At 35.2% G+C, this 12,960-nt stretch overlaps 1 pseudogene; it reads right to left on the bottom strand.

The window, feature by feature from the left end:
• Window positions 1-8,117: 8,117 nt before the first annotated feature.
• LOC106417570 lies at window positions 8,118-12,960 on the bottom strand (annotated as a pseudogene).

The following is a 12,960-nucleotide window of genomic DNA, read 5'->3' as shown; positions in this document are numbered from 1 at the left end:
CTGGTGATGAAAGCAGTAGTAGTTTGCCTGGAACATATTGGATATCATTGTTATGTTGATGTTTAAAAAATAGATCTTTATTATTTTGAATATGTCTGTAAAAATATTTACCTTGGTAAAGTTTAGGAATTATGTTTGTGATGATGACAACTTTAAATTTCCTATCCTTCTTGCTTTGTAGGATGCTGAAATCTGCTGCTTGGGTGTCGCACAGTATGAGTTTTACAATTGTCGACCTGAGATAGTGATGTATATATGAAGATGATTATTATTTCGTTTTGTACTATTGTGTTAGACTTACCTGTTCAGCCGTAGACCAATCGTGGCATCAATATTGAGTTCTGGGTGGCAAGGTTTTATTTTTTGTATTATGACTATCTGCCCGACGACATCTGCACATTGATTTTAGAATGAAAAACTATGTTTATTTAATTAATAATGGAATGACTTACTTACCTGGTAAGTAGGTGGGTGTAGTTGCTAACCGCAATAGATTTCTGTAGTTCTGAGGAACTAAAGTGTGAACTGGATATACCGGACCGTCGAGTGTGACGTTCAATGCTATTGTTGTTTGGTCGACCCGAATGTAATACGGTAGTTGGGTGAGTTTCCGATTTCGTGGATTATTTATGACGGAAAATCCCGAAAACTCATATATATCTCCTTCAACTAAGTATTTTGGATCATTCGGCTGAATGTTTCCGGTTAGCCGACCTTCCAATAGTTGTCCCTGAGTGTGAACAAATTTTGTTGTGACCAACCGATTTAGTAAATAGTGTGTAGCTTAAAGCAAATTTTGTTGTGGCTTACATTGTGGTCGTAGCATAGGAAGCCGGTGCAAATTTGAGTACTATCGGTTTGATGTTTTCTGATGTCCCAGATATTTCTTATACAAACCGTGATGGGACGCATTGAAATCCCTTCTCTCAGTTGGTGGATTTTTTGAGGAATTTGTTCCATGTAAGATGTCACTGTAAAAATTCGATTTCAATAATGTATAAATATTATTTGTATATTTTTAATTATTACACACATGGATATATTTTGGAACTTAAATTTTTGGGCATTGAGAACACGATTATTAATTTCATATTGTTTTTATGTGTAATTGTATTTATAGTGATGGTGATGTTATTTTACTTTAAGGTTAAATATTATCAGAGATTTATAAGATAACTTTTAATAATTAACCTATGTCTAAATTAACTGATAATATATATATACATCAAAATACATTTTCCATTACGGACTTGAGGTGGCTTTTTAAGGAAGCTTTTATAAGAAACTATGAATTGTATTAAACTACATATATTTCCCACTAAAATAACTACGAACAGTGCCATATACTGGCTGCAAAATTATTCTTATAGTTTTAGTAAAACGGAGTAATTACAAAAATAATATATATACATTAGAGGTGTTCAATCCGGATATCGGTTCTGTTTCGATTTGGTTTTCTCGGGTTTTCGATTGATAAAATTAGCTACCATATTGAAACCATATTTAATTTGGTTTGGTTCGGTTTATATACCGTCAATTTTCGGTTTACTCGATTTTATACCAAAAAACTGTAAATATTTAACTTTTAAATTTTTTTGTGAATTTAACTTTATAAGATTAGATATCGGCTCTAAATTTAATTATAATATGGAGATATTTTGGTTTCTAAATAATCAACTTTTATTTTACTATTTAAATTATAATAGTGATAGTTTTATGGAATAAAAAGATTAGTTTGAAACGGATATGTTTAGGTTTGAAGATATTTAATAACAGTAATAGTTTTATGGAATAAAAAGAAGACCAAAAAAGTAATATATAACACAATATTCACATAATACATCTAGCGACATCCATGGCTATAAGGCCAGCACTACACCCCATCACACCAAGATTCAACCTTTTTATATTATCCCTAGGTTTATACTTGGATTAAATTCTAAGTGAATATATAATACTTTCTGATGAGAGCTAAATATTGATAGTGCTTTCTTAGGTGGATGGCCAACTGTATAACTAAATATATTGATACGACATAAAGAATAACTCAAACCAACAACTCATAGATTGTAAGATTGTATAAGAGTCACCACTCTGAATATATGTAACGGCCAATATAATATAAACATTATGTGATCGGGTTATTAAATATTTGTATGGGATAATACATAAGTTTTAACTTAAAAAAAGGGGAAAGATTTGTTTACCTGCAGTTTGCGGAGGAGGTAGAGGAGGTGCCGGAGGTGGGTGCTCCATTCCTTTTATATTTATATCCTTATAATGAAACCGATTACCAGTTAGACTGATGAACTAAGATTTGTATCTTCTTGGATGATTAAAAAATTCTTACCCTTTCACAGTTGGTTGGAGTCTAGCGTTGATTAAAGCTTGGTAGACACTTCCAATGGTGATTTCAGTATTTTTTTCAAAATGGAAATAGAAAGCTTGGTTCTCCGTGCAACAGCTTAAAGGAATGCTTCGTACTTCTATTTTCTTATTTTGCTGAGAGTTACGCAATAAAAAACAATGCTTTAGGCATTGCAGCTAATGCACAAGATATGCAAATATTCTCTTACGTTATTGGAAATAAATATCAATTACTTGATTGATTATTTTTCATATTACGGTACTAAATTTATGCCGTTGAACACTTTTAAGGAAAGTGGAGTAATCATGGTTATTGAAAACACGTTTTAAAAAAAAATAAAATATGGACTTGAAAACCTCATTTTTTCCTTCAATGTTGTTGCTTTCATTACGTGCATTTTTCAAAAAACATTCACAGTTCGTGAAGAATGATTTTCAAATACAGAAATGATTGACCTGTTGTCACAAAGATAGATTTCAAAACACCTTAAGAAACAGAATTATAAGCCTTAAGAAGTAGAATAATGGTTATTAAAACATAGGCATTCAGAGTATAAAAAAAACTTTAAAAAAACCGAAAGAAATCATGAGTCAATAATAGACTGGAAAAAAAACTTTAGATATAATCCCATGCAAGACGTAAGACGCACACGAAAGATCTACACCCCACGCTTCAGGCGTTTTGCTTTGCCCATCTCACCAATGTCACCATTTCTCTTACTTCCCTCTGCTGGATCCACACTGGTTTTGGAAGCTCCACACACGTTAGCTCCAGTCTCAAATGTCTCCTCCGAAGTTGCCGGATTGTAGTTTCCTCCCGCAGATTCTGTGACTGGTGGAGTGTCCAGAGGGAGAATCTTGGTCACAGTTAAAGATCGAGACTTCCCATCAAAGTTGTGCTTTGTAACTTTCACACAAAAGTTATGTTTCTGACCGATAGTGCTGATTAAAGCTTCCGGGAAAGGCACCTCTTGGGTAACTCCTTGGTCTCCATTAGCCTGACATTCAAGATTACCAATATTCAATAGCAACTTGAAGACCAATATTCAGAGTACAGATACTAACAGTTCCGACTGATGAAACTTACCTCAAAATAGCTGCTGACTAACTCGGCTGCATGTTTCCCAGTTAACTCAAAACCAGCATCACCAAGCAGTACAAAAACAGCTTGGTCACTGTTGTCATAGACAGATATCTGTGCACGGTACCTGCCATGAAGAAATTAGAACCATTCAAATTGCTACTGAGAATTGAGAAGTGAGTATAGAGTAAATACTGTGGTACTCCTGATATGTTGACTTTCCCACATTTTGAACACATCAAAGAAGTTGGTCCTTTCGTAGCCTTAGTATGGCAACCACTGCATGATATGTAATACCAGGTTGAACCATGGACCACATCATCAATCGTTGCCGTGCACTCAAAAAAAGCCTCCTAGACAGCAAAGCTATATAAGACGCATAGTTTTGGATAAATGACTAAGAAATAATTAGACCAAGTCGTACCTTATTAGATCCCTGCTTGATGTAGGAGAATATTTCTCCTATGGTCAGTGTCTCCCTTTTAGTAACCACTTCTGCATTAACCAGCTCAGCACTCTGTGGGTTAGAGCCCAACCTGAGACAGAGTAGTCGCATTTTGATCCATTCAATCATTGATATGGGGTGAGGCAGCGAAAGATTAAATATAAAAGTGAAAATATATATAGATTTACCAGCTAAAGTAGTCGATCGTAGGTTGGACATCGTAGTCCATAAAGACACGTGAGGAGGACATTGAAGTCAGTGCCAGAGTACCTGGTTTATTAAGCAAAACCCATTTAAAGACCAAAAAGAGTAGATATGTAAATGTAAGAAAGTTTTATAAAGATAGAAATTGAACCTCCGAGACTCTTAGTGTTAACCGTAGTGACCAATAACACGGTGGGGGTGCCTTCGTATGATTTGAATTTTTTGCAGCCTGGTCCCAAAGGTAGAGCTTCATCACAGGTCCACTGCAAAAAATCGTCACTGAATGGTTAATATAAGTAGACAGATAAAGTGTTTAAGAAATAATAAAAAACTTACTCGTATGACTGCACATGAACCAACACATGCCTCGCCCTAGCTATCTCCACTTCATCAAGAACTGGGGTCCCAATGAGACACTCTCTATTAACCACCTTCATGTGCCCAACAACATCTATACCATTGTTCATCAAGCGTGTAAGTAAGAAGACTACACAATAGCGTTCTACTATTTCATGACCAGACAAAACTGAAACACACATAGAACTCAAGCATCATAATCAAACTATACTACAATAGAACCCTCAAAAAAAAAAAAAAACAAAACCCGAATGTTGTAAAAAAATCCTTCCTAAGGCTATAAACAAAATTAGTGAATATCATTTGTCATGTTCTGTTCTGAAAGAGTGATCGCAGAAACTGATAAAGACAACGATTCCAGAGAATGCTTATCACAAACCTACAATACATTTTAACAAAATTTCAAAATCAACCGTGAAAGTAAGAAGAGTGCGCAAAAAGTAAACTACTTTCTTATGACCAAACCAAAACCAAACACGCATAGTACTGAAGCAGCTAACAGATCCAAACCATACTACACTACAATACAATCATTTTAACAAATCAAATTTTAAGCACATTGTAAGCAAAATTCTAGATTTTTATCTGAGCAGCAACGAAGACAAATACCACATCAAGCATTGCAACTCAGAGATGGTGTGGGTGATAACTTTTCTTACCGTAGAGGTCTCCTTTGCGATCACAGTTAGCTTGAAAATCCTCAAAGGAATGAAAACGGAATCTGTCTTCATCAAAAGGGGTGGGACTGTCTTCAAGAACAGAGAGCTCCGAGTTCCATGAGAACGACACCGTCACAGCATGATCAGAAACCCGATACACGGTTTTGTTGCTTGACCCATAAAAATTGTTGAGCTTGTAAAGCAATCCAGGCTTCATTTTAGGCAAGTGTCTCTCAATACGGCTTGGCGGAATGAATCCTTGGATAACAGATCTCTGCGAGAAAATACAAAACCAATCAAATCTTTGTTTTAATTTTGTAAAAATTAACGTTAGTGAAAAAATTGGAACCCTCTAAATATCTAAATAAAAACTTTAAGAACGATCTAATATGGTAGAACGAAGAAACGCGAGAAAATACAAAACCAATCAAATCTTTTTTTTAATTTTGTAAAAATTAACGTTAGTGAAAAAACTAACATCTAAATATGTAAATAAAAACTTTAAGAACGATCTAATATGGTAGAACGAAGAAACGCGAGAAAATACAAAACCAATCAAATCTTTTTTTTAATTTTGTAAAAATTAACGTTAGTGAAAAAACTAACATCTAAATATGTAAATAAATACTTTAAGAACGATCAAATATGGAAGAACGAAGAAACGCGAGAAAATACAAAACCAATCAAATCTTTTTTACGCTAAAAACTATGTTAGGTGAAATCAAATACCTGCTCGTCTATTAGAAGCATCTCAAGGCCAATAAGCGTCTTCTTTAGAGGGTTCCAAGCCTCCCAGAAATGAATCAACCGGAAACGCAGCTGGGTTTCGTGGGGACCCGGTGTGACATCGCGGAAAAGCATGATTTTTTCATCGTGATCGGAGGTAACATGGGATTTTCCATTCGGTTTCATCGCCATAGATTAAGGAGAGAAGTTCGAGGTTTGGTTTCCACTCGAAAGAGAATAACAGTATATAAAGGAGGAGGAGAAGAGCAAACGGAAAGGAACTCATCAAGAAGAATTGATCGATCGAGATGTCGTGGGGTATTGATTGTAGAGATGTTGATCGAGAGATCTGTTACGTTGAAGAGCAAAGAGAGAAGACGAAGAGATGGAGGCGCAAAGCATCGGAGTTTCCGTCGCGTTTTGTTTTTTTTTTTAATATCTATCTATCCTAAACCAATTCGTAACCCATAGAAAATCTATAGAAAACCATATCGAAGCCCAAATCAAACCAATTCGAAGCCCAAATCCCTATATCCGTCCCGCGTGTGATCGAAGCCCAAATCGCTATATATCCGTCTCGCGTGTTTTCATTATTAAACCGATAAAGACGAACCCAGTAAACCAAAACAAACGCATCCTGTATCCTACGTGTATTAATAAAATGTTATGATTGGAGGAATATATTTGCCTACGTGGATAGGCTTAAAACACTCTATATGTTCCTTTTAGTATAGGATAGATAGATCGTTTTTCCGCGCTACGCGCGGATAATATATTTTAAAATTTTTTTTTTCATATTTTTTTCACATGTAAATTATCATCTTAATTTTAGATTAATTGTGTTTATTTAATCAATTGCAACTTACTATTTTTACTTTCATTGTAAATATTTTGTATAAATGGGAAAATTTAGTTTTAAAATTTTATTTATCGTTTTAAAATTTTATTTATATTAATCTCAAATAAGTTTCTATTACATGAAATGAAAAAGAGTAACCTGACTATCACAGTAAAATTAGGAAGATAGTTTGAATTACTCTTCTTTTATTATGTTTGGCAAACTTTACTTTTGTATAAGATTTGAAACATTTTAGGGATTAAAATTTCATATAAGTAAACACATCAGAACAAACAAATTTGTTCAATAATGCACCTGCATTTATTATTATTGTTTTACGTAAATTTTATAAAATTGATGATTGATAATTGTTTTAAAACTAAAACCGTTTAAAATTTGTCGATGCATTATTAAATAGTAAAAATATTAAATTATAAAATAATATTAATATTGATTGGAAGTGACGTAATAATACTATTATTAGTGACCAATAATTTAAATCTAGAAAAATTATTGATCCGTACTTTGATATTTCTTAGAAAAATTATTTATTCACCGACCAATAAAAATCCGCGAGCTCATATTCAGTAGTTGAAAAAAAAAGAAACAAAATAATAAAAAATTGTCAAATTATATGATGTTAAAAAAAAATAGTACAAATTTTTTATAACACAAAACAATAAATCCTAAATCCTAAACATTAAACTCTAAAAACTAAACCTTAAATTTTTGGGTAAATCCTAAACCCTTGGGTAAACCCTAAATGATTGGGTAAACCCTAAGCCATTGGATAAACTCTAAACTCTTTGGTAAACCCTAAACTATAGGGTAAATCCTAAACCCTAGGGTTTAGGGCTAAGATTTAGAGTTTTGCTCACGGCGTTTAGGATTTAGTATTTAAGATTTATTGTTTAGTTTTTAAGATTTAGAGTTTAGGATTTACCCAAAGGTTTAGGGTTTAATGGTTAGACTTTACGACTTAGTGTAATTTTACTGACATCGTTAATAATGTTTTAAAAAAACTCATTTTTTGCAGCTAGTACTATTTTTTTAATTTATTTTTACTTTTCTTTTAGTTTTAAAAACAGAATATAACTTAGCAAATTTTTGTGATTTTGCTTTTTCTAAAATATATATATATATGATATGACAGATAATTAGCTGGTGAATCCACGTCCTCTAGGGTAAACAAAAAAAACTCTTCTTAGAATGTATATATGTTGTTTTTGTAAATTTGTTCTAATATAATTTTGATAACATTATACTACCTCCGTTCCTGAAAGTAAGATGTTTTAGATTTTTTTCTTGTTCCACAAAGATAGATTTTCTATATTGTTAAAGTATTTTTTTATACTTTTGAGGAACATTAATGGAAAATATTTGAATTGATTAAATTTCATTGGTGGAAAGTTATTGAAAAGTGTATAATAAAGTAAAAAATAAATTAAATTATAAATATTTATTAAAATTCTTAATAAGCGTGCATACTCTAGAAAATCTTACTTTCAGGAACAAAGGGAGTAGTAAATAAGTCTTATGTGGCTTTGGACTCCTGTATATTGGAACACAATTATGGATAAACTGTTTTCTAATTAAATACAATATTAAAAACAATGTGGAGTACTATGCCCTATTAAATTCTCCAAACCTTATGTAGAGCTTAGACAGCAATTCCCGGCAAAATTCAGGAGACGTGCAAGGGCCACACATGAGGTACACGACGTTTCCTAGAGGCCGCATGAAGATTCCATCTTCCCTGAGCATCTGTAAAAGAGACTTTGCGTACAACGAAGCATACCTAAAACACATGCAGAGCAAAACACAAACCATATGAGATACCAAAAGTCTGGTTCTTCAATACAATGCTTTTTAAAAGAGATTCAGTAGATCTTTACCTGGAGTTGGAAGCATCTACTTTAAGTTCTAGAGCGAAAAGGGTTCCTATTACAACCACCCTTTGAACCGCACTGTGACATGATATTTGCTGCACCAGTTCTTCATCCCACAGCTGCACAAAAACATGTGTACGGTTGAAACCCATTTAGAGATGTTTGATTACTGATCATCTGACACAAAGATGTTTATATTTTGTCTTAGTACCTCTCTTAAGATTCCTCCTTGTGGGATGATGTTATGGTTAGTCTCTGGATCTTTGAACCATTCGATGGCTTTGGCGGCTGTTGCGCATCCCATAGCATGAGCTGAGTATGAGTGACCATGAAGCAGTGCTTGAAGCTACAACCAATAAAGAGGATTAGATATCTTCAAGCAGAAGAAAAGAAAAGCATGAAGATGGTTCTTCTACTTTTCTTACCTTTGGATCTCCAGAAAATGAATCAAACAAAGCATCTGTGGCAAGAGTTACAGCCAAAGGAATCATTCCACCAGTCATCAGTTTGGCGTAGCAAGCTATGTCTGGTTTGCAACCGAGAAGTTCGGCATGAGTCTTTGGTAATATCATTGTAACTTTGTTAGCAGAATGAAAATATATAACACAAGATGACATAAAATATATATACTACCTCTACTCCAAGACGCCAGAAACCTGTGAACACTTCATTGAAAATTACTGGAATTTTTCTGTTCCTGCACTCGTTGACCAGAACTCGTTGGAAGAGAGGATCAACCATGTGCATTCCCCCAGCACCATGGATCACTGCAGATACAATCAGCCACCTTAATAAAATAGTAGTTTGAATCTAGCAATTTAGATAGCACGATGCTAAGCCTTACTGAATATCTGAAGTCATACTTATGGATATACTATCATAGTCATACCTGGTTCTATTATCAGTGCTCCAACATGGGCGGATTGTGTATTTCCAGAATACTCTTGTAGCTGTTTTGATACATAGGCCAAATAGGTTGTTGCAAGAGTTGATGTGTCTCTACTCTTGTCGAAAATCTCATCACGAGTGCTGAAGGCTGTAAGAGTTTGGGAGTACTAAATCACATAGCTAAAATATATGTAAAGGAGGATAACAGAGAGAGGAGAGGAAATTATGATATTTACTTCCATATTCTTCTGGGGCTATTTCAGCAAAAAATTTAGGGAGAGAGAGATTTCAAGCTCCATTGAAGAGGATATCAGTAGAAGGATCCAGAAACAGACCTTTTCCAGTATATCTACAAATACAAAGATAGATGCAAACCTAATCAAAGAGAAGCAAGACAATGAGAATATTCACAGGTGATGTAATCATGATATCGTTCATCCTTAAGGAATGATATTTCTATCTAAGCAATAAAATTCAATAGAGAATTTTCAAGTCGGAATCATGAAAAGCGATAAAGAAAAAAACTCCGTCCATACCACGGCTGCTGGAGGAAGCCTGTGTAAGGTGATGGTGCTTGTGCTTCCATTGCTCCTAAAGTATCCCCATGGTAAGACCCCCTAAGAGCTAGGACCTAAAAATACAACGCACATCTCAGTAAGTACACACTTTTTAAGTCTACCGTACGCTAACAGATACAACATTAAAGCGTCTAAGTATCATTGAGCACTAGCAAAATGGTTGTACCTTAACCACAATATGTTTTTTCTCATCTCTACCCTCAGAAAATTCCAATAGGGTCTCATGATCAACACAAAACTTACGAAACGCCATCTTCAGGGCAATTTCGATAGCTGTGGATCCATTATCTGAGAAGTACACTCGAGAAGCCCAGCCTGCATGTATAAAACTAATTAGCCCTCCCATCAATGCTTGAAAAAAATAATAGAAACAATGTGAGAGAAGAAACCTTTTCCCACTCCATCTACCAAGAGCTCAGCACATTTCAAGGCAGGTTCATATACATTCTCAGGGAACATAACATGCCGAACCTAGCAGCAGTGTAAGCCATTTCTCTAGCTAGCTCAGCCTGCAACCGCCTAAAGAAAATTTCAAAATAAACTTCAGAAGATTCACCACAAGAAAAGATAAGCATTAAGATACAAAACAATAGGCACAGATGACCTGGAAAACAGGATCTGGCCCCTGTGTCCACCAGCTAGCACAAGCATCAAACTGCTGGGTAATAGAATCGTTACCAGAACCCTGAAAATGACGAAAGTGGCAAAGTTCTAGATGAGCTAAAAAAATGTGGGACATGTTAAAAATTGATCTTTGCATACAAACCTTGTAAACTGAAAATTTTTCACCACAGCGGGAGTCAATAACCGTCACAGTTTCTTCAGGCACAAGTTTATGCTGAGTAATTCCCTCATTCAATCTGGTCTGGACCAATCTGATAAAAAATATTACATATCAAAACTGAGTTCCTCGATACTAAACACAAACGAAACAACACAAAATCACAACCTGGTAACGTTCTTTCAGCATCTGGAGATTGTATTGCTTATCACCTCTTAGCTCCTGGACAACATTAGGGTTCAAAAGGAACGTCACGAGCGGTGCAGCCCTTCCTCCATATCTATCACCAGAAACATTCATCATCAACCAACCAACCAACAAAGACGAAAGAGGCAAACTTTCACAGACATTATTATATCTTGGGGAGCGTCTTCTGTGTGGTGGAGACTTTTGTTGGTCTTGTTCAGAAGCTCGATCTAGAACTTGAGGATCTGCTCATCAGGGTAAAGCTGATGCTTTTGAAGGAATTCGAGTATATGAAAGACCAGGTGTCTGTACCTGGCCATTTTGGCTTGATTGACCATCTTTCTTTGAATTTGCATCCCCACCTTTTGCTGATCCCTTTGTATCACCCTATTGATAATTAAAAAGAAGATGAGCGACAATTCAATAAAAGTTGATAGTTCTCTGAAAACTATCAAAGATCTGCATCACCCAAAATATTTTCTCAGTAAAGAACCTTAACTACAGAGAATTAGAACACGAAACAGGATCAAAAGACCTTAACTTTTCAATCAACCCACCAAACTGCAAAGGAGACTCGTCGAGGGAAAAACACATTTAGTTTCTTCACCATTCCTCATCTCAACACCCACCGACTCGAAGGTATCGTCGGAGGAGGTTCAGAATCAGGTTCGGGATGGCCTTGTTGATTCATCATCGAGAGAGAGACATAGAGAGAGAGACATGGAGGAAGAGATAGAGACGGGGAGATGTTTGAGCAAAAAAAAAGAGACGAAGAGATGAAGAGAAGAGACAGCTCTTCCACACCCTAATTAGTTACGAGGCGTTGAAGAATGAAAACTTGAAGAAAAAAAAAACGGCTGGGAATCGAGGAAGATGAATCATAGCCGAAGTTGATTTCGATGTGAAGTTTAATTTGGGCTAAGGGATAAGCCGAAACATAGCAGACGTGGCAGAAAAAATGATTGTTATTGGATGATTTAATTAGATGACGTGGATAGCTTTAGAGGGGAAGATATTCTCCTTTTAGTATAGTTTAGATAACAAAAGTTTTAAAACAATAACCAAATTATACAGCAAGAGATGGGACTTTATATATAAGTGATTAGAGTTAGAGACATGTAAAAGGTACTGAGACTCAGATATACACATACCTTTGTAACATAATGGCCTGTGGTGGCACTAGTGATGAGATGGAAAGAAACTTCTTTTCCGGAGGATAACTACTTGCAAACAAGGGATCCATGGGAACTGCATAAGCTCCGGGCTTTTTGTTTATACTAATCCATAAGCTGGATTGACAAACGAGGAGGAGAGGACGACTGAAACAAGTTTTCAGGGTCAATGAACAATAGTGAATTCCTCAATGGAGAGACATAATGTGGGGATTGGATTAGGGTTCTTACACATTCCATCCGGTAAATATTTTCATCGTGAAGGAGGATCCTGGCGTTTTCATAATACACTGTGTTCCTAGATTTCCCAGACTCATACAACTGAAGAAGCTTATTGTCCACATTGTCCGCTACAACAGCTTGAAGCTGCTAAAAAGATGAAATGATGTAATGTCTGATCAAAATCTAAAACCAAAAGAAAGCTGGTGAGGAGATGCTTTACCTGTTTAACCAATCTGTATAACAGTTTGTCCAAGATGAATAAAACATAAGACTGGTTTCCAATAATAGCTCGGCATTCATCCTCAAACTCGTGATTTTCAACTGAGCACAGCACTCATAAACCTGCACAAGAAAAACGAGTATATTATTGGGGGTTCTTAGAGTGGGGTTCTTAACGGAATATAAGAACCCGTCTCTTAACTTTTAACTAAAAAAGTTAAGAACCAGCTCTTAAAACTCTTATTTAAGAACCGGTTCTTAGCTTTTTTAGTTAAAAGTTAAGTGACGGGTTCTTATATTCCGTTAAGAACCTCACCCTAAGAACCCCCAATAATGATGCTATTATCT

This window comes from Brassica napus, chromosome C9 (assembly GCF_020379485.1).
Source record: "Brassica napus cultivar Da-Ae chromosome C9, Da-Ae, whole genome shotgun sequence".
In the NCBI taxonomy this organism is placed as follows: domain Eukaryota; kingdom Viridiplantae; phylum Streptophyta; class Magnoliopsida; order Brassicales; family Brassicaceae; genus Brassica; species Brassica napus.
Note: the sequence above shows the minus strand (reverse complement) of the source record. Positions and strands in the feature narration are given on the sequence as shown.